Raw genomic sequence first — 26,428 nt, forward strand, 5'->3', positions numbered from 1 at the left:
GACAGAGAGGTTTCATAAAAATCTATCAAACTCAGATTTAAAAATTAACAAGTGTCTCAGCATCAATTGCTGTTTGTGGAAGAGAGTTCCAAACTGATACCACACCTGGTGTGTTGAAGTGTTTCTTCATTTCACTCCTGAAAGGTTTTTAGACTAGGTTTATATTTTTAGACTATGCCCCCATGTTCTAGACTCTGCAGCCAGTGGGAATTGTTACTCTCTGTCCACCCCATCAGTTTCCCTTATTATCTTGAAAACAATCATCAAATCACACCTGAGCCTTCAAAGTTCCAGGGATACAGGGTAAATCTCCAACTACACTGTCCCATTAAATATTCCCAAGCCAAGCACAATGTTGGGTTTGACACAGAGTAAATTTCCCTCTACACTGTCCCATCACACACTCCCAGGGCAGGAACATCATGGGGTGGATACAGAGTGAATCTCACTCTGCACTGTCCGATAGAGACAGAGAGAGACAGAAAGAGAAAAACAGAGAGACATAGACTGACAGGGTGACTAAAAGAGAAAGAAGGATATTTAACAGGGGATACTGGAAGAGGAGGATGCAATTTAACCCCACAATCCTGTTCCGGCATCCAATGAGATCTTGGCTGATCTGTGATGTAACGTACACCATATATCCTGCCTTTGCCCCTTATCTCTTAATACCTTTGGTTAACAAGAATCTATCAATCACAGCTTTAAAAATTAACCAATATGCCAGCAAGAAATTTGCACAACAAATAACATGAGGGTGTGATGGCTCCCACAGTGGAATAGCTTACTGGATGTTTAAAATGGAGGCTGTTCCTTCTGGATCATCAAATGTATCTGCCTGTGCCCCAACTTCATCTACATTTCCCTCTCTGCCGATGTGTTTTTCTGCCATATCTATCTCTTTCTGTTTGTGTACACAGCAGTGAAGGATTACATCAAATTAATATATCTTACATTATCCTTTTCATCCACCTCAACAATCTCTCTCTCTCCAACTTTGTCCCTCTCTACAGCCCTCTCTCTGCCTTCATAACTAACCCTCTCTCCCTCTGTCTCTCTCCTAGCGTCAGAGATAGCAGGAGGGAGAGACAGAGAGAGAATGTTGAAGGAACTATACTCTATTCCTAAGCTGTGCTGAACCTGCTCTGGGAGTGTTTGATGGGCTACATTAATCGGCCGTGTACAGTCCTGTATCAGGCTGTGAAGAAGCAGAGCTTGTTCAGTGTACAAAGGGTCAAAGGGAATGATTCACTCCTGTCTGCTACTGGGAAGAGAGACTGACCTTAACATCAAGGCAGCGTTTGACCGAGTGTGACATCGAGGAGCCCGAGTAAAACTGAAGTCAGTGGGAATCCGCTGGTTGGAGTCATACCGAGCACAAAGGAAGATGGTTGTGGTTGTTGGAGGTCAATCATCTCAGTCCCAGGACATCACTGCAGGAGTTCCTCAGGGTAGTGTCCGAGGCTCAACCATCTTCAGCTGAGATCCCAGGAGAGAATACTGGAAATACTGAGCAGGTCAAGCTGCATCTGTGGAGAGAGAAACAGAGTTAGTGATTCAGCTCGATGCTTTCCAGATTTCCAGCATCCACAGTATTTTGCCTCAGATAATGAAGCAATCCAGAGCCACATGCACCAAGACCCAGACAACATTCAGGTTTGGGCCGACCAGTGACAAGTAACATTCACGTCACACAAGTGCCAGGCAATGACCATCTGCAACAAGAGAGAATCCAACCACCTCCCCTTGGCATTCAAAGCATTATCCCATCACTGAATCCCCCAGCATCAACATCCTGGGGAAACATTGACATCAAACTTAACTGAACGAAACACATCAATAGTTTCTTCACCCAGTGGCTGGTGGGTGTCTGGAACTCACTGCCTGAAAGGATTAGTATAAAATGGGTGGTTGATGGCCGGCACAGACTGGGTGGGCCGAAGGGCCTGTAAAAGTGCTGTATCTCTCTATGACTCTAAAGGATGGTAGAGGCAGAAACCCTCATCACATTTAAAACAATCTCTTGGATATTCACTTCTCTATATTTAAAATGGGTAAGGAATAACTCTCCTCGTCTGCACTGCCCCATCAAACACTCTCAGAGAAGGTACAGCACAGGTTAGATACAGAGTAAAGCTCCGTTTAAACTGTCCCTGGAGTGTCGGATTAACCCGGGTCACTCACTGTGCCCGGCTCAGCCTCAAGACTCACCTGCCTCAGTCACTGAGACGCTCCTGTATCACTTGCCTTAATGTAAGCGGATGCCGGGTTTGGGAGCAGGACAGGCACACGGGATTAGGACGACTGCTCATGTGGAGGATAAGCATCAGTAATCCCTCAGAGAATCAGAACAGACCAGCGAGACTCAGAAAAGGAAACTTGTGTTGAATCTGTGAGTCTTGCATTGTGGAATGCTTTAGTATTTGGTGAGAATGTTGAGCCAGTGACATTTTGCCCCAGTGGGATGAATAGACACTATATGACTTGATTACAACAGTAAGGTACCGTGTGTACTGTAAATATGGACTGAAATAACAATGTAACTGATCAATTTTCAGCTGAATACTATAACTACAGTTATACCTGTTATCCTGTTATATATGTGCTGCTATACCTGCTATATGTGAGAATGTACATACGACACGACGGGATGAAGTCAAAGTGGCCACTGTTAATATTTTTAGACTATGCCCCAAGTTCCTGACTCTGCAGCCAAAGGGAATATTTACTCTCAGTCCACCCTATCAGTTTCCCTTATTATTTTGTAAACCTTCATCAAATCACACAATAACCTTCCGGTAGAAAAATCTTTTCCTCAAATCCCCTCTAAACCTCCTGCCCCTTGCCTTCAATCTATGCCCCCTGGTTATTGACCCCTCCGCTAAGGGAAAAAGTTTCTTCCTATCTAACCTATCAATGCCCCTCATAATTTTGTACACCTCAATCAGGTCCCCCCTCAGCCTTCTCTGCTCTAAGGAAAACAACTCCAGCCTTTTCAGTCTCTCTTCATAGCTGAAATGCTCCAGCCCAGGCAACATCCTGGTCAATCTCCTCTGCATCCTCTCCAGTGCAATCACATCCTTCCTATAGTGTGGTGCCCAGAACTGTACACAGTACTCCAGCTGTGGCCTAACCAGTGTTTTATACAGCTCCATCATAACCTCCCTGTTCTTATATTCTATGCCTCAACTAATAAAGGCAAGTATCCCATATACCTTCCTAACCACCTTGTCTACCTGCGCTGCAGCCTTCAGTGATCTATGGACAAGTACACCAAGATCCCTCTGACACTCGGTACTTCCTATGATCCTACCATTCATTGGATATTCCCTAGCCTTGTTAGTCCTTCCAAAATTCTATGTAACCTAACCTATGTATAATCTTTAATCTTGCAGTGCATGTGTAATGTTTAATTTCTGAAAGCCAGACAGAGTAAAGCTTAACGTACTCCAAAAAACTCCAGACTTTTGGCATTTATTACCTTATCGGGTCAAATCTGTCGTTAAGTTGGACTAGACTTGTGAATAATTCTTTTGAAGTTGTTTTTCCGACAGTACTAGTGTAAATCGATTTGCAGCATCCCATCATATAATATACACTCCTGTCTATATTGTCTGAATACAGACATAAAATATCCACAAATTTTGCTATTTATTCCGGGGCAGACAGGTGAAGTGTTTATTTTGTCTGTGATTTAACTCAGCCCCCCAATGATAACCAACATGGTGGGAGAGAGTGATAGACAGAGAGAGAGGAACAGAGGTAGAGTAACAGAGAGATAGGGAGAGATAGAAATGGAGAGAGAACAGAGAGACAGTGAGGGATAGAGACAGAAGCAGAGAAATAGAAAGTGCCAGGAGACCCTGAGACACTTTAGAAGCAGGGGGACGGGGAGACAGGCTGTGTGGAGACTCTTTGGTAACCTGATAGATAGACAGGGTAGATGCAGGTAAGATGTTTCTCCTGGGGGTTGGGGAGTCTAGAACCAGGGGACACAATTTCAAAATAAGGGGGAAGCCACTTGGGACAGAGATGAGGAGAAATGTCATTACTCAGAGGGTTGTGAATCTTAGGAATTCTCTATCCCAGAGGGCTGTGGAAGCTCAGTCATTGAGTATGTTTAAAGCAGAGATTGACAGATTGCTGAATACCAATGACATAAAGGGATATGAGGATAGTCTGGGACAAACACATTGAAGTGGATGATCAGCCATGATCGTATTGAATGGCGGAGCAGGCTCGATGGGCTGAATGGCCTACTCCTGTTCATATATTCCAAAGCTGCCGAAATAGTTTCTCGCAAACTACCCCATCAGTTCCCCTTAATATCTCAACAACTTTGATAAAATCACCTTGATCTTCCTAAATTCCAGGCAATAAATCCCTAGTTTGCGTAATATCACCTTGTAATTTAACCCTTGGAGTCCAGTTATCATTCTTGTAAATCTACACTGCACTCAATTGGACATGGACCCCCCAAAGTCTCTTTCAACCTCCAGTGTTTCTATCTTTTCACCATTTATAAAGTACTCTGTTCTAGTCTTTTTTACTGACATTGAAATCTATCTACCACAGTTTTAACCATTCACTTCAGATATCTCTTTGCATTGTTCTGCTTCCAGCGACACTGCTTACAATGCTGCCTATTTTTGTGTCATTGGTAAACTTGGGTATGTTGCATTCTACCCCATCATCTTAAATCGTTAATAAATACAGCAAAACTGAGACACACACGGGCTTTGCACTAGTAGACAGGAGTGAATCATTCCATCCTCGAGGTTTTTTAATTCCAGATTTATGTTTATTTTTAGAAAATACAAAATTCAAATTCACAACAGCCCAGTGTGGGATTTGAACTCCAACTTTTTCAATCATCAGTTCAGGCCTTCAAATTAAAACCCATAAAAAGAGATTCATTTTCCTCCTGCTGTTGTCTGACTGACTGAGGTTTTGTATATTGTTCCCTTCTCCTCTTCTTCCATGTGTTTGAAGTCTTTGAAGTTTGTCAGACATTGGTAAACTACTTCATGTGGTGTTCTGTAAATACCTTCAATTCTGTGTATCTGGAAGGGACACAATTCAAATTCTCACCTTATTGTATCAACTAAAACCTGCAGGTCCATTCAAACAACTCTATTTCCTGTCTCTGCAAAGATAGCTCACACTTCCACAATGCAGGAATGTCTGAATGGGAACAGCTTTTGACACATTTCCCAACACGTTTGCTAACACTTTTCAGGATGAAGCTAAATTCAACTCAGAGATTCCAAGCCCCAAATTGATCTTTTGGGTAGAACAGGTAACATTGATGAAATCCCAGATCTCTCTGTCCTGTCACCCATTCTAACATTGTACCATTTAGTTTATATCACTCAGTCTTCCTTCCAAAATGCATCACTTCACATTTCTCAGCATTGAAGTTAACCTGCCCTGTGTCTGTCCAATGATAGGTTGGATAGTAAGCTGTCAAGAGGACATAAAGTGTCTTCAAAGAGATTTCCAGAGGTTAAGTGAGTGAGCAAAACATTGTCAGATGGAGTACAATGTGGGAAAATGTGAGGTTGTCCACTTTAGCAGGAAGAATAAAAATCAGTATATTATTGAAATGGAGAGAGACTGCAGAACTGTACGGTACAGAGGGATCTGGGTGTCCTGGTACATGAATCACAAAATGTTACCGTGTAGCTACAGCGAGTGATTAGGAAGGCAAATGGAATGTTGTTGTTTATTGCAAGGTGAATAGAATATCAAAGTAGGGAAGTGTTGTTACAGCTGTACAGGGCATAAGTTAGACAACGTCTGCAGGATTGTGGACACTTTTGGCCTCCTTACTGAAGAAATTCTATAATTGCATTCGAAGTAGTTCAGAGAAGGTTCACTGGGCTGATTCCTGGGATGAAGGGATTATCTTATGAGGAAAGGTTGAACAGGTTGGGTCTATACCCACTGGAGTTTAGAAGAATGAGAGGTGATCTGAGTGAAACATCTCAGGTCCCGAGGGGACTGGACAGGGTGGATGCTGAGAGGATGTTTCCCCTTGTCGGGGAGTCTAGAACGAGGGGACACAGTTTAAAATGAGGGCTCTCCCATTTAAGACTGAGATGAGGAGAAATGTTTTTCTCTCAGAGGGTGGTTAGTCTGTGGAATTCTCTTCCCCAGAGAGCAGTGGAGGCTGGATCATTGAATATATTCAAGGCTGAGTTCGATAGATTTTTGATCAATTAGGGAGTCAAGGGTTATGGGACACAGACAGGAAAGTGGAGTTGAGTTCACAATCAGATCAGCCATTGAATGGCAGAGCAGGCTCGAGGGGCCGAATGGCCTACTCCTGCTCCTAATTCATTTGTTCTTGTGTGTTCCATTTCACCAGACTGCCTCTCTCCTCCTGAAGTCTGCTTCTAGTCCATTCCCTGTTTATTACATTGCAGATGACACAAACATTGGCAAACATTGAAGTTATGCCCTGTAAACACAAGTCCAAGTCATTAGTATATATCAAAAAGATCAGTGGTCCGAATATAAACCTCCACTGTATACCTCCCTCCAGTCTGAAACAACCATTGTCCACTCTCTCAGCCAATGTCGTATCCACTCAGCCAATGTCCCTTTCATCCCTGGAGCACCAATATTGCTAACTGGTCAATTAGGAGGCACCATTAAGTCCTCCCCATGAGGACCCTGGTCCCAGACCTCTCTGTTTCCACTCTCCCATCAACATTCCCCAGACAGGTACAGCATGGATTAGATACAGAGTATTGCTCCTTCCACACTGTCCCATCCAACAGTCCCAGGACAGGAACATCATGGGGTGGATACAGAGTGAATCTCACTCTACACTGTCCGAAACAGACAGAGAGAGAGACAGAAAGAGAGAAACAGAGAGACATAGACTGACAGGGTGACTGAGAGAGAAAGAAGGATATTTCACAGGGGATATTGGAAGAGGAGGATGCAATTTAACCCCACACCTCCGTCCCGGCATTCAATGAGATCATGGCTGATCTGTGATCAAACTTACACCATATATCCTACCTTTGCCCCTTATCTCTTAATACATTTGTTTAACAAGAATCTATCAATCACAGGTTTAAAAGTTAACCAATAAGCCAGCATGAAATTTCCACAAACAATATCATTGTGTGGGTATTTCTGTGTGTTTGTGTGTTTGTGTCTATGCCTGTTTGGGTGTGATGGCTCCCACAGTGGAATAGCTTGCTGGATGTTTAAAATGGAGGCTATTCCTTCTGGATCATCAAAAGTGACCGCCTGGGCCCCAAATTCATCTGCATTCCTCCCTCTCCCGATGTTCGTTTTCTCTCCAGACCTATCTCAAATATGTTTGTGTACACAGCAGTGAAGGATTTCATCAAATTATTATATCTTACATTATCCTCTTCATCCACCTCAACAATCTCTCTCTCTCCACGTTTGTCCCTCACTACAGCCCTCTCTTTGCCGTCATATCTAACCCTCCCTCCCTCTGTCGCTCTCCTAGTGTCAGTGATAGCAGAGAGAGAGACAGAGAGAGAAGGAGTGAGAGGGAGTGTCAGGGAGGGAAAGACAGATGGAGGGACAGAGTGTAAGACAAAGAGAGAAGGAGCGAGATAGAGTGACAGGGAGGGAAAGACAGATGGAGGGACAGAGAGAGAGGCAGAGACAGTGAGAGAAGGAGAGAGACGGAGAGCCAGAGAGGGAAAGACAGATGGAGGGACAGAGAGAGTGAGGCAGAGATGTAAGGAGAGAGCGGGATTGACAGGGAGGGAAAGACAGATGGAGGGACAGAGTGAGAGAGAAGGAGAGAGAGGGTGACAGAGAGTGAAAGACAGGTGGAGGGACAAAGAGAGAGACAGAGATAGAAGGAGAGAGAGAGGGAGTGCAAGTGAGGGATAGACAGATGGAGGGACAGAGACAGAGAGAGAGACAGAGGGAGAGGCAGAGACAGAGAGTAGGAGAGAGAGGGAGAGACAGAGAGGGAAAGGCAGATGGACAGACAGAGATAGAAGGAGAGAGAGGGAGAGACAGAGAGGGAAAGACAGATGGAGGGACACAGTGAGAGACAGAGAGAGTAGGAGTGAGAGGGAGAGACAGAGAGGGAAAGACAGATGGAGGGACAAAGTGAGAGACAGAGAGAGAAGGAGGGAGATGGAGTGACAGGGAGGGAAGGTCAGATGGAGGAATAGAAAGAGAGAGACGGAGAGAGAGGGAGAGTCGGGGGGGAAGACAGATGGAGGGACAGAGAGAGAGAGAAGGAGAGAGAGGGAGAGACAGAGAGAAGGAGAGAGGGAGTGACAGAGAGGGAAAGACCGATGGAGGAGCAGAGAGAGAGGCAGAGACAGAGAGAAGTAGAGAGAGGGAGAGACAGAGAGGGAAAGACAGATGGACAGACAGAGATAGAAGGAGAGACAGAGAGGGAAAGACCGCTGGAGGGGCAGAGATAGAGACAGAGAGAGAGGCAGAGACAGAGAGAAGTAGAGAGAGGGAGAGACAGAGAGGGAAAGACAGATGGAGGAACACAGTGAGAGACAGAGATAGAAGGAGTGAGAGGGAGAGACAGAGAGGGAAAGAGAGATGGAGGGACAAAGTGAGAGACGGAGAGAGAAGGAGAGAGATGGAGTGACAGGGAGGGAAGGTCAGATGAAGGGATAGAGAGAGAGAGACGGAGAGAGAGGGAGTGATGGGGGGTGGAAGGCAGATGGAGGGACAGAGAGAGAGAGAGGAGAGAGATGGAGTGACAGGGAGGGAAGGACAGATGGAGGGATAGAGAGAGGCAGAGACTGAGAGAGAAGGAGAGGGTTGGAGAGACAGAGAGGGAAAGGCAGTTGGAGAGACAGAGAGAGAGAGAGGCAGCGATGGAAGGAGAGAGAGGGAGTGACAGGGAGGGAAAGACAGATGGAAAGACAGAGAGTGAGAGAGACAGAGATAGAAGGAGAGTGTGGAGAGACAGAGAGGGAAAGACAGATGGAGTGACAGAGAGAGAGACAGGGAGAGAAATGGAGTCACAGGGAGGGAAGGACAGATGGAGGGATAGAGAGAGAGAGACAGAGATAGGAGAGTGAGGGAGTGACAGAGAGGGAAAGACAGACTGAGGGACAGACAGAGAGACAGAGAAAGAGATAGAAGGAGAGAGAGGGAGTGACGCGGGGGGAAGACAGATGGAGGAACAGAGAGAGAGACAGAGATGGAAGGAGAGAGAGGGAGTGACAGAGAGTGGAAGACAGATGGAGGGACAGAGAGAGAGACAGAGAGAGAGGCAGAGAGAGAAGGAGAGAGAGGGAGAGACAGAGAGGGAAGACAGATGGAGAGATAGATAGAAGGAGAGAGACGGAGAGACAGAGAAGGAAAGACAGATGGTTGGACAGAGCGAGAGACAGAGAGAGAGCGGGAGTGACAGAGATAGAAGGAGTGAGACGGAGAGACAGAGAGGGAGACAGAGAGAGTGGCAGAGACAGAAAGCGAAGGAGAGAGAGGGAGTGTCAGGAAGGGAAAGCCAGATACAGGGACAAAGTGAGAGACAGAGAGAGAAGGAGAGAGATGGAGTGACAGGGAGGGAAAGACAGATGGACGGACAGAGAGAGAGACAGAGAGAGTGGCAGAGACAGAAAGCGAAGGAGAGAGAGGGAGTGTCAGGAAGGGAAAGCCAGATACAGGGACAAAGTGAGAGACAGAGAGAGAAGGAGAGAGATGGAGTGACAGGGAGGGAAAGACAGATGGACGGACAGAGAGAGAGACAGAGAGAGTGGCAGAGACAGAAAGCGAAGGAGAGAGAGGGAGTGTCAGGAAGGGAAAGCCAGATACAGGGACAAAGTGAGAGACAGAGAGAGAAGGAGAGAGATGGAGTGACAGGGAGGGAAAGACAGATGGACGGACAGAGAGAGAGACAGAGAGAGTGGGAGAGATGGTGTAAGGGAGCCACAAATGGAGTCATGGACTGAGACAGAGAGAGAGAGAGAGAGAGATAGGCAGAGACAGAGAATGAGAGAGATGTAAACAGAGTCATGGACAGAGGGTGAGAAAGGGAGATAGGGAGAGACAAAGTAAAAGGAGAGAGAGAGAGAGAGATAGAGAGAGGGAGAGACAGAGAGAGGGAGGGCGAGATGGTGTGAGAGAGACAGAGGTGTGGACAGAGGCAGAGAGAGAGAGAGGGAGAGACACTGAGAGACAGAGAGAGACAGCGAGAGAGAAAGAAACAGAGAGGGAGGGAGAGAGAGACAGAGAGGGAGAGACTGGGATTCAGAGGGTAACAGAGAGGGAGAGTCTGGGATTCAGATGGTAACAGAGAGGGAGAGACTTGGATTCAGAGGGTAACAGAGAGGGAGCGGCTGGGATTCAGAGGGTAACGGAGAGGGAGAGACGGGGATTCAGAGGGAAACATAGAGGGAGAGACTGGGATTCAGAGGGTAACAGAGAGGGAGAGACTGGGATTCAGAGGGTAACAGAGAGGGAGAGACTGGGATTCAGAGGGTAACAGAGAGGGAGAGTCTGGGATTCAGAGGGTAACAGAGCGGGAAAGACTGGGATCGGGAGGGTAACAGAGAGGGAGAGACTGGGATTCAGAGGGTAACAGAGAGGGAGAGTCTTGGATTCAGAGGGTAACAGAGAGGGAGAGACTGCGATTCAGAGGGTAATGGAGAGGGAGAGACTGGGATTCAGAGGGAAACATAGAGGGAGAGACTGGGATTCAGAGGGTAACAAAGAGGGAGAGACTGGGATTCAGAGGGTAACAGAGAGGGAGAGGCTGGGATTCAGAGGGTAACAGAGAGGGAGAGACTGGGATTCAGAGGGTAACAGAGAGGGAGAGTCTGGGATTCAGAGGGTAACAGAGCGGGAAAGACTGGGATCGGGAGGGTAACAGAGAGGGAGAGACTGGGATTCAGAGGGTAACAGAGAGGGAGAGTCTTGGATTCAGAGGGTAACAGAGAGGGAGAGACTGGGATTCAGAGGGTAATGGAGAGGGAGAGACTGGGATTCAGAGGGAAACATAGAGGGAGAGACTGGGATTCAGAGGGTAACAGAGAGGGAGAGTCTAGGATTCAGAGGGTAACAGAGAGGGAGAGACTGGGATTCAGAGGGTAACAGAGAGGGAGAGTCTGGGATTCAGAGGGTAACAGAGAGGGAGAGACTGGGATTCAGAGAGTAACAGAGAGGGAGAGACTGGGATTCAGAGGGTAACAGAGGGAAAAATAGAGTTGGCGAGGGCAACATAGAAATTTTAAGGCACAGAAAGAGGCCACTTGGCCCATCCTCTCTGTGCCAGCCGAAAAACGATCAACCGATTCTAATCCCACCTTCCAGCATTTGGTTGGAGCCCTGCAGCTTACCGCACTTGAGGTGTCTATCCAGACTCCTTCTGAATGAGTTGAGGGTCTCTGCCTCAACTACCCTTTCAGGCAGTGAGTTCCAGACCATTGCGACCCTCTGGGTGAAAAAGATTTTCCTCAACTCCCCTCTAATTTTTCTGCCAATCACTTTAAATCTCTGCCCCTTCGTCACTGACCTTTCTGCTATGGTTCTCTGCCCTTCACCTCCACTCTATCCAGGACCCTCAACATTTTGTACATTTCAATCAGATCTCCCCTCAGCCTTCTCTTTTCCAAGGACAACAACCCCTGCCTATCCTCATAGCTACAATTCTCCAGTCCTGGCAACATCCTGGAAAATGGGAGAGAGACAAAGTCCCGTGTTCATAACACATGGATAAAGAGGTTAATCATCTGAGCTGTAACTCTGAGACAGAGACAGAGAGAGAGAGGGAGGGAGAGAGGGAGAAAGAGAGAGAGAGAGGGAGGGAGAGAGGGAGGGAGAGATGGTGTGGAGTCGACACAAACTCAGACGTGGACAGAGGCAGCGAAAGAGAGAGAGGGAGTGACAGAGAGAGAGAGAGAGGCAGAGAGAGAGAGAGAGGCAGAGAGAGAGAGGCAGACAGAAAGATAGAGAGAGACAGAGAGAGGGAGAGATGGTGTGAGGGAGGCACAAATTGAGACGTGGACAGAGGTAGAGAGAGAGAGGTAGAGATCGAGCGAGAGAGAGAAAAAGAGAGAGAGGGAGAGATAGAGAGAGAGAGAGGGGGGAAAGACAGATAGCGAGGGACAGAGGCAGTGTGAGAGAGGCAGAGTGAGAGAGGCAGATTAGAAGGTAGCAAATGTAACCCCACTATCTACAAAAGGAAGGAGGGAGAAAATAGGGAACTAAAGACCTGTTCGTCTAACATCAGTCATAGGGAAAATGGTTGAATCTATAATAAAGGATGTGATAACAGGACACTTAAAGAGAGATTGCGGCGGGGGGGGGGGTTTGGGGGAGGAAGAGAGAAATGGGGGGAGAGAGAAATGGGGGGGGAGAGAGAGGGGGGAGAGTGCGTGAGTGAGACAGAGCAAAGGAGAGAGATACTAGGTTAGGAGGGACAATAAGCTGTGAGGAGAACACAAATAGACGACAAAGAGAGATGGTTTGGGATAGACAGCGATAAATGTCCCAGTGTTGTGGGAACATAAAATGGCCACTGAAAATGAACCTAAAATGGCTGACTGATGTGTGTGGATTTCCACAGATGAGAGGAGAGAGAGAGAGACAGACAGACAGACAGAAAGAGAGACAAAGAGGGAGACAGAGACCAAGACACAGAGCGTGATCGCAGGATATTTGTCGTAGGACAGAGGAAGAGGAGGAGGCCATTTGGCCCCTCAACCCTGTTCTGTCATTCAATGATCTCATGGCTGATCTGTGATCTAACTCCATGTACCTATCTTTGCCCCTTAATACCTTTGGTTAACAAAAATCTATCAAACTCAGATTTAAAAATTAACAAGTGTCTCAGCATCAATTGCTGTTTGTGGAAGAGAGTTCCAAACTGATACCACACCTGGTGTGTTGAAGTGTTTCTTCATTTCACTCCTGAAAGGTTTTTAGACTAGGTTTATATTTTTAGACTATGCCCCCATGTTCTAGACTCTGCAGCCAGTGGGAATTGTTACTCTCTGTCTACCCCATCAGTTTCCCTTATTATCTTGAAAACAATCATCAAATCACACCTGAGCCTTCAAAATTCCAGGGATACAGAGTAAATCTCCAGCTACACTGTCCTATTAAATATTCCCAAGCTAAGCACAATGTTGGGTTTGACACAGAGTAAATTTCCCTCTACACTGTCCCATCACACACTCCCAGGGCAGGAACATCATGGGGTGGATACAGAGTGAATCTCACTCTGCACTGTCCGATAGAGACAGACAGAGAGAGAGAGAGAGAGAGAAACAGAGAGACATAGACTGACAGGGTGACTAAAAGAGAAAGAAGGATATTTAACAGGGGATATTGGAAGAGGAGGATGCAATTCAACCCCACAGCCCTGTTCCGGCATCAAATGAGATCTTGGCTGATCTGTGATGTAACTTACACCATATATCCTGCCTTTGCCCCTTATCTCTTAATACCTTTGGTTAACAAGAATCTATCAATCACAGATTTAAAAATTAACCAATAAGTCAGCATGAAATTTGCACAACCAATATAATTGTGTGGGTATTTCTGTGTGTTTGTGTGTGTGTCTATGTCTGTTTGGGTGTGATGGCTCCCACAGTGGAATAGCTTGCTGGATGTTTAAAATGGAGACTGTTCCTTCTGGATCATCAACATTATCCGCCTGGGCCCCAACATTGTCTGCATTTCCCACTCTCCCGATGTTTTTTTCTCTCCATATCTATCTCTTATATGTTTGTGTCCACAGCAGTGAAGGATTACATCAAATTAATATATCTTACATTATCCTTTTCATCCACCTCAACAATCTCTCTCTCTCCAAATTTGTCCCTCTCTACAGCCCTCTCTCTGCCTTCATATCTAACCCTCTCTCCCTCAGTCTCTCTCCTAATGTCAGAGATAGCAGGAGGGAGAGACAGAGAGAGAATGTTGAAGGAACTGTACTCTGTTCCTAAGCTGTGCTGAACCTGCTCTGGGAGTGTTTGATGGGCTACATTAATCGGCCATGTACAGTCCTGTATCAGGCTGTGAAGAAGCACAGCTTGTTCAGTGTACAACGGGTCAAAGGGAATGATTCACTCCTGTCTGCTACTGGGAAGAGAGACTGACCTTAACATCAAGGCAGCGTTTGACCGAGTGTGACATCGAGGAGCCCGAGTAAAACTGAAGTCAGTGGGAATCGGGGGAAATTTCTCCACTGGTTGGACACATACCGAGCACAAAGGAAGATGGTTTTGGTTGCTGGAAGTCAATCATCTCAGTCCCAGGACTTCATTGCAGGAGTTTATCAGGGTAGTGTCCGAGGATCAACCATCTTCAGCTGAGATCCCAGCAGAAAGTGCTTTAAATACTGAGCAGGTCAGGCAGCATCTGTGGAGAGAGAAACAGAGTTAGTGATTCAGCTCGATGCTTTCCAGATTTCCAGCATCCACAGTATTTTGCCTCAGATAATGAAGCAATCCAGAGCCACATGCACCAAGACCCGGACAACATTCAGGTTTGGGCCGAGCAGTGGCAAGTAACATTCACGTCACACAAGTGCCAGGCAATGACCATCTGCAACAAGAGAGAATCCAACCACCTCCCCTTGGCATTCAAAGCATTATCCCATCACTGAATCCCCCAGCGTCAACATCCTGGGGAAACATTGACATCAAACTTAACTGAACGAAACACATCAATAGTTTCTTCACCCAGTGGCTGGTGGGTGTCTGGAACTCACTGCCTGAAAGGATTAGTATAAAATGGGTGGTTGATGGCCGGCACAGACTGGGCGGGCCGAAGGGCCTGTATAAGTGCTGTATCTCTCTATAACTCTAAAGGATGGTAGAGGCAGAAACCCTCATCACATTTAAAACAATCTCTTGGATATTCACTTCTCCATGTTTAAAATGGGTAAGGAATAACTCTCCTCGTCTGCACTGCCCCAGAAAACAATCTCAGAGAAGGTACAGCACGGGTTAGATACAGAGTACAGTTCAGTTTAAACTGTCCCTGGAGTGTCGGATTAACCCGGGTCACTCACTGTCCCCGGCTCAGCCTCAAGACTCACCTGCCTCAGTCACTGAGACGCTCCTGTATCACTTGCCTTAATGTAAGTGGATGCCGGGTTTGGGAGCAGGACAGGCACACGGGATTAGGACAACTGCTCATGTGGAGGATAAGCATCAGTAATCCCTCAGAGAATCAGAACAGACCAGCGAGACTCAGAAAAGGAAACTTGTGTTGAATTTGTGAGTCTTGCATTGTGGAATGCTTTAGTATTTGGTGAGAATGTTGAGCCAGTGACATTTTGCCCCAGTGGGATGAATAGACACTATATGACTTTATTACAACAGTAAGGTACCGTGTGTACTGTAAATATGGACTGAAATAACAATGTAACTGATCAATTTTCAGCTGAATACTATAACTACAGTTATACCTGTTATCCTGTTATATATGTGCTGCTATACCTGCTATATGTGAGAATGTACATACGACACGATGGGATGAAGTCAAAGTGGCCACTGTTTATATTTTTGACTATACCCCAAGTTCCTGACTCTGCAGCCAAAGGGAATATTTACTCTCAGTCCACCATATCAGTTTCCCGTATTATTTTGTAAACCTTCAACAAATCATCCAATAACGTTCCAGGAGAAAAATATTTTCCTCAAATCCCCTCTAAACCTCCTGCCCCTTACCTTCAATCTATGCCCCCTGGTTATTGACCCCTCCGCGAAGGGAAAAAGTTTCTTCCTATCTAACCTATCAATGCCCCTCATAATTTTGTACACCTCAATCAGGTCCCCCCTCAGCCTTCTCTGCTCTAAGGAAAACAACTCCAGCCTTTTCAGTCTCTCTTCATAGCTGAAATGCTCCAGCCCAGGCAACATCCTGGTCAATCTCCTCTGCATCCTCTCCAGTGCAATCACATCCTTCCTATAGTGTGGTGCCCAGAACTGTACACAGTACTCCAGCTGTGGCCTAACCAGTGTTTTATACAGCTCCATCATAACCTCCCTGTTCTTATATTCTATGCCTCAACTAATAAAGGCAAGTATCCCATATACCTTCCTCACCACCTTGTCTACCTGCGCTGCAGCCTTCAGTGATCTATGGACAAGTACACCAAGATCCCTCTGACACTCGGTACTTCCTATGATCCTACCATTCATTGGATATTCCCTAGCCTTGTTAGTCCTTCCAAAATTCTATGTAACCTAACCTATGTATAATCTTTAATCTTGCAGTGCATGTGTCATGTTTAATTTCTGAAAGCCAGACAGAGTAAAGCTTAACGTTTTCCAAAAAACTCCAGACTTTTGGCATTTATTACCTTATCGGGTCAAATCTGTCGTTAAGTTGGACTAGACTTGTGAATAATTCTTTTTAAGTTGTTTTTCCAACAGTACCAGTGTAAATCGATTTGCAGCATCCCATCATATAATATACACTCCTGTCTATATTGTCTGAATACAGACATAAAATATCCACACATTTTGCTATTTATTCCGGGGCAGACAGGTGAAGTGTTTATTTTGTCTGTGATTTAACTCAACCCCCAATGATAACCAACATGGTGGGAGAGAGTGATAGACAGAGAGAGAGGAACAGAGGTAGAGCAACAGAGAGATACTGAGGGATAGAGACAGAAGCAGAGAGATAGAAAGTGCCAGGAGACCCTGAGACACTTTAGAAGCAGGGGGACGGGGAGACAGGCTGTGTGGAGACCCTTGGGGAACATTACAGATAGACAGGGTAGATGTAAGTAAGATGTTTCTCCTGGTTGAGGAGTCTAGAACCAGGGGACACAATTTCAAAATAAGGGGGAAGCCACTTGGGACAGAGATGAGGAGAAATGTCATTACTCAGAGGGTTGTGAATCTTCGGAATTCTCTATCCCAGAGGGCTGTGGAAGCTCAGTCATTGAGTATGTTTAAAGCAGAGATTGACAGATTGCTGAATACCAATGTCATAAAGGGATATGAGGATAGTCTGGGAAAAACACATTGAAGTGGATGATCAGCCATGATAGTATTGAATGGCGGAGCAGGCTCGATGGGCTGAATGGCCTACTCCTGTTCCTATATTCCAAAGCTGCCGAAATAGTTTCTCTCAAATGACCCCATCAGTTCCCCTTAATATCTCAACAACTTTGATCAAATCACCTTGATCCTCCTAAATTCCAGGGAATAAATCCCCAGGTTGTGTAATATCACCTCGTAATTTAACCCTTGGAGTCCAGTTATCATTCTGGTAAAACTACACTGCACTCAAATGGACATGGACCCCTCAAGTCTCTTTGAACCTCCAGTGTTTCTATCTTTTCACCATTTATAAAATACTCTGTTCTAGTCTTTTTTACTGACATGGAAATCTATCTACCACAGTTTTAACCATTCACTTCAGATATCTCTTTGCATTGTTCTGCTTCCAGCTACACTGCTTACAATGCTGCCTATTTTTGTGTCATTGGTAAACTTGGGTATGTTGCATTCTACCACATCATCTTAAATCGTGAATAAATACAGCAAAACTGAGACACACACGGGCTTTGCACTAGTAGACAGGAGTGAATCATTCCAACCTAGAGGGTTTTTAATTCCAGATTTATGTTTATTTTTAGAAAAAACAAAATTCAAATTCACAACAGCCCAGCGTGGGATTTGAACTCCTACTTTTTCAATCATCAGCTCAGGCCTTCAAATTAAAACCCATAAAAAGAGATTAATTTTCCTCCTGCTGTTGTCTGACTGACTGAGGTTTTGTATATTGTTCCCTTCTCCTCTTCTTCCATGTGTTTGAAGTCTTTGAAGTTTGTCAGACATTGGTAAACTACTTCATGTGGTGTTCTGTAAATACCTTCAATTCTGTGTATCTGGAAGGGACACAATTCAAATTCTCACCTTATTGCATCAACTAAAACCTGCAGGTCCATTCAAACAACACTATTTCCTGTCTCTGCAAAGATAACTCACACTTCCACAATGCAGGAATGTCTGAATGGAAACAGCTTTTGACACATTTCCCAACACGTTTGCTAACACTTTTCAGGATGAAGCTAAATTCAACTCACAGATTCCAAGCCCCAAATTGAGCTTTTGGGTAGAACAGGTAACATTGATGAAATCCCAGATCTCTCTGTCCTGTCACCCATTCTAACATTGTACCATTTAGTTTATATCACTCAGTCTTCCTTCCAAAATGCATCACTTCACATTTCTCAGCATTGAAGTTAACCTGCCCTGTGTCTGTCCAATGATAGGTTGGATAGTAAGCTGTCAAGAGGACATAAAGTGTCTACAAAGAGATTTCGATAGGTTAAGTGAGTGAGCAAAAAATTGTCAGATGGAGTACAATGTGGGAAAATGTGAGCTTGTCCACTTTAGCAGGAAGAATAAAAATCAGTATATTATTGAAATGGAGAGAGACTGCAGAACTGTACGGTACAGAGGGATCTGGGTGTCCTGGTACATGAATCACAAAATGTTACCGTGTAGCTACAGCGAGTGATTAGGAAGGCAAATGGAATGTTGTTGTTTATTGCAAGGTGAAGAGAATATCAAAGTAGGGAAGTGTTGTTACAGCTGTACAGGGCATAAGTTAGACGACGTCTGCAGGATTTTGGACACTTTTGGTCTCCTTACTGAAGAAATTATATAATTGCATTCGAAGTAGTTCAGAGAAGGTTCACTGGGCTGATTCCTGGGATGAAGGGGTTATCTTATGAGGAAAGGTTGAACAGGTTGGGTCTACACTCACTGGAGTTTAGAAGAATGAGAGGTGATCTGAGTGAAACATCTCAGGTCCCGAGGGGACTGGACAGGGTGGATGCTGAGAGGATGTTTCCCCTTGTTGGGGAGACTAGAACTAGGGGACACAGTTTAAAAATTAGGGACGTCCCATTTAAAACTGAGATGAGGGGAAATGTGTTTCTCTCAGAGGGGGGTCAGACAGTAGAATTCTCTTCCCCAGAGAGCAGTTGAGGCTGGATCATTGAATATATTCAAGGCTGAGTTCGATAGATTTTTGATCAATGAGGGAGTCAAGGGTTATGGGACACAGACAGGAAAGTGGAGTTGAGTTCACAATCAGATCAGCCATTGAATGGCAGAGCAGGCTCGAGGGGCCGAATGGCCTACTCCTGCTCCTAATTCATTTGTTCTTGTGTGTTCCATTTCACCAGACTGCCTCTCTCCTCCTGAAGTCTGCTACTAGTCCCTTCCCTGTTTATTACATTGCAGATGACACAAACATTGGCAAACATTGAAGTTATGCCTGTAAACACAAGTCCAAGTCATTAGTATATATCAAAAAGATCAGTGGTCCTAATATAAACCTCCACTGTATACCTCCCTCCAGTCTGAAACAACCATTGTCCACTCTCTCAGCCAATGTCGTATCCACTCAGCCAATGTCCCTTTCATCCCTGGAGCAACAATATTGCTAACTGGTCAATTAGGAGGCACCATTAAGTCCTCCCCATGAGGACCCTGGTCCCAGACCTCTCTGTTTCCACTCTCCCATCAACATTCCCCAGACAGGTACAGCATGGATTAGATACAGAGTAATGCTCCTTCTACACTGTCCCATCCAACAGTCCCAGGACAGGAACATCATGGGGTGGATACAGAGTGAATCTCACTCTACACTGTCCGATAGAGACAGGGAGAGAGACAGAAAGAGAGAAACAGAGAGACATAGACTGACAGGGTGACTGACAGAGAAAGAAGGATATTTAACAGGGGATATTGGAAGAGGAGGATGCAATTCACAACTCTGTTCCTGCATTCAATGAGATCAGGGCTGATCTGTGATCAAACTTACACCATATATCCTACCTTTGCCCCTTTTCTCTTAGTACATTTGTTTAACAAGAATCTATCAATCACAGGTTTAAAAATTAACCAATAAGCCAGCATGAAATTTCCACAAACAATATCATGAGGGTGTGATGGTTCCCACAGTGGAATAGCTGGCTGAATATTTAAAATGGAGGCTATTCCTTCTGGATCATCAAAAGTGTCCGCCTGGGCCCCAACTTCATCTGCATTCCTCCCTCTCCCGATGTTTTTTTTCTCTCCATACCTATCTCAAATATGTTTGTGTACACAGCAGTGAAGGATTAAATCAAGTTAATATATCTTACATTATCCTCTTCATCCAACTCAACAATCTCTCTCTCTCTCCAAGTTTGTCTCTCTCAACAGCCCTCTCTATGCCTTCATATCTAACCCTCCGTCCCTCTGTCTCTCTCCTAGTGTCAGTGATAGCAGAGATAGAGACAGATAGAAGGAGAGGGAGGGAGTGACAGAGAGGGAAAGACAGATGGAGGGACAGAGTGAGAGACAGAGAGAGGAGAGAGATGGAGTGACAGTGAAGGAAGGGCAGATGGAGGGACAGAGAGAGAGAGAGACAGAGATAGAAGGAGAGAGATGGAGTGATGGGGCTGGGTGGGAAGACAGATGGAGAGACCAAGAGAGAGACAGAGAGAGAAGGAGAGAGATGGAGTGACAGGAAGGGAAGGACCATTGGACAGATGGAGGGATGGAGAGAGAGAGAGACAGAGACAGAAGGAGAGAGAGGGAGAGACAGAGAGGGAAAGACAGATGGAGGGACAGAGAGAGAGACAGAGAGAGAGAAGGAGAGATTGGGAGAGACAGAGAGGGAAAGGCAGTTGGAGAGACAGAGAGAAAGAGAGAGGGGCAGAGATGGAAGGAGAGAGGGGGAGTGACAGGGACGGAAAGACAGATGGAAAGACAGAGAGGGAGAGACAGTGATCGAAGGAGAGAGAGGGAGAGACCGAGATTGAAGGAGAAAGAGGGAGTGACTGGGAGGGAAAGAGAGATGGAGAGATAGAGAGAGACAGACAGAGATTGAAGGAGAGAGAGGGAGAGACAGAGAGGCAAAGACAGATGGGGGGACAGAGAGAGAGACAGAGAGAGAGGCAGAGAACGAGAGAGAAGGAGAGATTGGGAGAGACAGAGAGGGAAAGGCAGATGGAGGGACAGAGAGAGAGATAGAGGCAGAGATGGAAGGAGAGAGAGGGAGAGACAGGGAGGGAAAGACAGATGGAAAGACAGAGGGAGAGAGACAGTGAAAGAAGGAGAGAGAGGGAGAGACAGAGAGGGAAAGACAGATGGAGAGACAGCGGGAGAGGCAGAGATGGAAGTAGAGAGAGGGAGTGACGGGGAGGGAAAGACAGATGGAGAGACAGTGATAGAAGGAGAGAGAGGGAGTGACTGGGAGGGAAAGAGAGATGGAGAGATAGAGAGAGAGAGACAGAGAGGGAAAGACAGATGGAGGGACAGAGAGAGAGACAGAGAGAGAGGCAGAGACAGAGAGAGAAGGAGAGATTGGGAGAGACAGAGAGGGAAAGGCAGTTGGAGAGAGAGAGAGAGGCAGAGATGGAAGGAGAGATAGGGAGTGACAGGGAGGGAATGACAAATGGAAAGACAGAGAGAAGGAGACAGTGGTAGAAGGAGAGAGAGGGAGAGACAGAGAGGGAAAGACAGATGGAGAGACAGAGAGAGGTGCAGAGATGGAAGGAGACAGAGGGAGAGACAGGGAGGGAAAGACAAATGGATGGACAGAGAGAGAGACAGAGAGAGAAGGAGAGAGAGGGAGTGTCAGGGAGGGAAGGACAGATGGAAAGACAGTGAGAGAGACAGTGATAGAAGGAGAGAGAGGGAGAGACAGAGATTGAAGGAGAGAGAGGGAGAGACAGAGAGGGAAAGACAGATGGAGAGACAGAGAAAGAGAGAGAGGCAGAGATGGAAGGAGAGAGAGGGAGTGACAGGGAGGGAAAGAGAGAGGGAGAGATAGAGAGAGAGAGACAGAGATAGAAGGAGAGAGAGGGAGAGACAGAGAGGGAAAGGCAGTTGGAGACAGAGAGAGAGAGGGGCAGAGATGGAAGGAGAGAGAGGGAGTGACAGGGAGGGAATGACAGATGGAAAGACAGAGAGAGACAGTGATAGAAGGAGAGAGAGGGAGAGACAGAGAGGGAAAGACAGATGGAGAGACAGAGAGAGAGGCAGAGATGGAAGGAGAGAGAGGGAGAGACAGAGAGGGAAAGACAGATGGAGGGACAGAGAGAGATGCAGAGGCAGAGAGAGAAGGAGAGATTGGGAGAGACAGAGAGGGAAAGGCAGTTGGAGAGACAGAAAAAGAGAGAGACGCAGAGATGGAAGGAGAGAGAGGGAGTGACAGGGAGGGAAGGACAGATGGAAAGACAGTGAGAGAGACAGTGATAGAAGGAGAGAGAGGAAGAGACAGAGATTGAAAGAGTGAGAGGGAGTGACTGGGAGGGAAAGAGAGATGGAGAGATAGAGAGAGAGAGACAGAGATGGAAGGAGAGAGAGGGAGAGACAGAGAGGGAAAGACAGATGGAGGGACAGAGAGAGAGAGACAGAGAGAGAGGCAGAGACAAAGAGAGAAGGAGAGATTGGGAGAGACAGAGAGGGAAAGGCAGTTGGAGAGACAGAGCGAGAGAGAGAGTGGCAGAGATGGAAGGAGGGAGAGGGAATGTCAGGAAGGGAAAGACAGATGGAAAGACAGAGAGAGAGAGACAGTGATGGAAGGAGAGAGAGGGAGAGACTGGGAGGGAAAGACAGATGGAGGGACAGAGAGAGAAGGAGAGAGAGGGAGTGTCAGGGAGGGAAGGACAGATGGACAGATGGAGGGATTGAGAGAGAGAGACAGAGATAGCAGGAGAGAGAGGGTGAGACAGAGAGGGAAAGACAGATGGGGGGACAGAGAGAGAGACAGAGAGAGAGGCAGAGACAGAGAGAGAAGGAGAGATTGGGAGAAACAGAGAGGGAAAGGCAGTTGGAGAAACAGAGAGAGGCAGAGATGGAAGGAGAGAGAGGGAGTGACAGGGAGGGAAAGACAGATGGAGAGACAGAGATGGAAGGGGAGAGAGGGAGTGATGGGGAGGGAAAGACAGATGGAGAGACAGAGAGAAAGACAGAGATAGAAGGAGAGAGAGGGAGTGACAGGGAGGGAAAGACAGACGGAGGGACAAAGTGTGAGACAGAGAGAGAAGGAGAGAGAGGGAGAGACAGAGAGGGACAGACAGATGGAGAGACAGAGATAAAAGGAGAGAGATGGAGAGACAGGGAGGGAAGGACAGACGGACGGAGAGAGAGAGGGTCAGAGATAGAAGGAGAGAGAGGGAGTGACATGGGGGGAAAGACAGATGGAGGGACGGTGAGAAAGTGAAGGAGGGAGAGGGAGAGATAGAGAGAAGGAGAGTGGGATTGACAGAGAGGGTAAGACAAATGGTGGAACAGAGAGACAGAGATAGAAGGAGAGCGAGGGAGCAACAGAGAGGGAAAGACAAATGGAGGGACAGAGAGAGAGACTGAGATAGAAGGAGCGAGAGGGAGTGACATGGGGGGAAAGACAGATGGAGGGACGGCGAGAAAGTGAAGGAGGGAGAGGGAGAGATAGAGAGAAGGAGAGTGGGAGTGACAGAGAGGGAAAGACAAATGGTGGAACAGAGAGAGAGAGACAGAGATAGAAGGAGAGAGAGGGAGCAACTGAGAGGGAAAGACAAATGGAGGGACAGAGAGAGAGAAAGAGATAGAAGGAGAGAGAGGGAGTGACTGGGAGGGAAAGGCAGATAGAGGGACAGAGAGAGAGAGACAGAGAGACAGAGGGAGAGGCAGAGAAAGAGAGAGAAGGAGAGTGTGGATGAGACAGAGAAGGAAAGGCAGTTGGAGGGACAGAGAGAGAGAGAGGCAGAGATGGAAGGAGAGAGAGGGAGTGACAGGAAGGGAAAGACATATGGAAAGACAGAGAGAGAGAGACAGAGATAGATGGAGAGAGAGGGAGAGACAGAGAGGTAAAGACAGATGGATGGGCAGAGAGTGAGAGAGAGGCAGAGATGAAAGGAGAGAAAGGGACAGACAGAGAGGGAAAGACAGATGGAGAGACAGAGAGAGAGAGAGGCAGAGATGGAAGAGAAGAGCGGGAGCGTCAGAGAGGGGGAGAGAGCGGGAGAGACAGGGAGGGAAAGACAGATGGAGGGACAGAGAGAGAGACAGAGAGAGAAGGAGTGAGAGGGAGTGTCAGGGAGGGAAAGACATATGGAGGGATAGAGAGATAGAGACAGAGATAGAAGGAGAGAGATGGGGTGATGGGAGGGTGTGGGAAGACAGATGGAGGGACAGGGACAGAGGCAGAGATGGAACGAGTGAGAGAGAGTGATAGGGAGGGAAATACAGATGGAAAGACAGGGAGAAAGATAGAGACAGGAGAGCGAGGGAGTGACAGGGAGGGAAAGACGGATGGAGGGACAGAGTGAGAGAGAGGGAGAGACAGAGAAGGAGAATTGGGCTGACAGAGGGAAAAACAGATGGAGGGACAGAGAGAGATACAGAGATAGAAGGAGAGAGAGGGAGTGTCAGAGAGGGAAAGACTGATGGAGGGACAAAGTGAGGGAGAGAGAGCGAAGGAGAGAGATGGAGTGACAGGGAGGGAAGGACAGATGGAGGGACAGCGAGAGAGAGAGAGACAGAGGAAGAGGCAGAGACAGAGATAGAAGGAGAGAGAGGGAGTGACATTGGGGGAAAGACAGATGGAGGGATAGAGAGAGAGAGAAGGAGGGAGAGGAAGAGACAGAGAGAAAGAGAGTGGGAGTGACAGAGAGGGAAAGACAAATGGTGGAACAGACAGAGAGACAGAGATAGAAGGAGAGAGATGGAGCAACAGAGAGGGAAAGACAGATGGAGGGACAGACAGAGAGACAGAGATAGAAGGAGAGAGCGGGAGCAACAGAGAGGGAAAGACAGATGGAGGGACAGAGAGAGAGACAGAGATGGAAGGAGAGAGAAGGAGTGACTGGGAGGGAAAGACAGAGAGAGAGGCAGAGATGGAAGGAGAGAGAAGGAGTGACTGGGAGGGAAAGACAGAGAGAGAGGCAGAGATGGAAGGAGAGGGAGTGATGGGGAGGGAAAGACAGATGGAGAGACAGAGAGAAAGACAGAGATAGAAGGAGAGAGAGGGAGTGACAGGGAGGGAAAGACAGACGGAGGGACAAAGTGAGAGACAGAGAGAGAAGGAGAGAGAGGGAGAGACAGAGAGGGAAGGACAGATGGACAGAGAGAGAGAGGGTCAGAGATAGAAGGAGAGAGAGGGAGTGACAGCAAGGAAAGACAGATGGAGGGATTGAGAGAGAGACTGAGATAGAAGGAGCGAGAGGGAGTGACATGATGGGAAAGACAGATGGAGGGACGGCGAGAAAGTGAAGGAGGGAGAGGGAGAGACAGAGAGAAGGAGAGTGGGAGTGACAGAGAGGGAAAGACAAATGGTGGAACAGAGAGAGAGGCAGAGATAGAAGGAGAGAGAAGGAGTGACTGGGAGGGAAAGGCAGATGGAGGGACAGAGAGAGAGAGACAGAGACAGAGAGACAGAGAGAGAGGCAGAGAGTGAGGCAGAGAGAGGCAGAGACAGACAGAGAAGGAGAGTGTGGGTGAGACAGAGAGGGAAAGGCAGTTGGAGAGACAGAGAGAGAGAATGGCAGAGTTGGAAGGAGAGAGAGGGAGAGACAGGGAGGGAAATACAGGTGGAAAGACAGAGAGAGAGACAGAGAGAGAAGGAGAGAGAGGGAGTGTCAGGGAGGGAAAGACAAATGGAGGGGCAGAGAGAGAGAGACAGGGAGAGAGATGGAGTGATAGGCAGGGAAGGACAGATGGAGGGATAGAGAGAGAGAGAGACAGAGATAGAAGGAGAGAGATGGAGTGACTGGGAGGGAAAGACACATGGAGAGATAGAGAGAGAGAGAGACAGAGATAGAAGGAGAGAGAGGGAGAGACGTAGAGGGAAAGACAGATGGACGAACAGAGATAGAGACAGAGATAGAAGGACAGAGAGGTAGTGACAGACAGGGAAAGACAGATGGAGGGACAGAGAGAGCGACAGATATATCTCCCGATGTTTCTGTCTCCATACCTATCTCTGAAATGTTTGTGCACACAGCAGTGAAGGATTACATCAAATTAATTTCTCTTACATTCTCCCTTTCAATCGACCCTGCAATCTCTCTCTCTCCAACCTTGTCCCTCTCCACAACACTCTCTCTGTCTGCATATCTAACCCTCTCTCCCTCTGTCTCTCTCCTCGTGTCAGAGATAGCAGGAGGGAGAGACAGAGAGAGGAAGACAGAGAGAGAATGTTGAAGGAACTGTACTCTGTTCCTAAGCTGTGCTGAACCTGCTCTGGGAGTGTTTGATGGGCTACATTAATCGGCCGTGTACAGTCCTGTATCAGGCTGTGAAGAAACACAGCTTCTTCAGTGTACAAAGGGTCAAAGGGAATGATTCACTCCTGTCTGCTACTGGGAAGAGAGACTGACCTTAACATCAAGGCAGCATTTGACCGTGTGTGACATCGAGGAGCCCGAGTAAAACTGAAGTCAGTGGGAATCCGCTGGTTGGACACATACCGAGCACAAAGGAAGATGGTT

General features: G+C 46.9%; 1 long non-coding RNA gene across 1 annotated transcript; it reads right to left on the bottom strand.

The window, feature by feature from the left end:
- Positions 1 to 1,501: 1,501 nt before the first annotated feature.
- LOC137361285 (uncharacterized) lies at positions 1,502 to 26,428 on the bottom strand. The gene is made up of 3 exons (XR_010972144.1): positions 26,318 to 26,428; positions 14,086 to 14,346; positions 1,502 to 1,529 (listed from the first exon to the last, which is right to left on the bottom strand). It is a non-coding gene; the product is annotated as an uncharacterized lncRNA (long non-coding RNA).

Source organism: Heterodontus francisci, unplaced genomic scaffold, assembly GCF_036365525.1.
Source record: "Heterodontus francisci isolate sHetFra1 unplaced genomic scaffold, sHetFra1.hap1 HAP1_SCAFFOLD_1417, whole genome shotgun sequence".
Classification (NCBI taxonomy): domain Eukaryota; kingdom Metazoa; phylum Chordata; class Chondrichthyes; order Heterodontiformes; family Heterodontidae; genus Heterodontus; species Heterodontus francisci.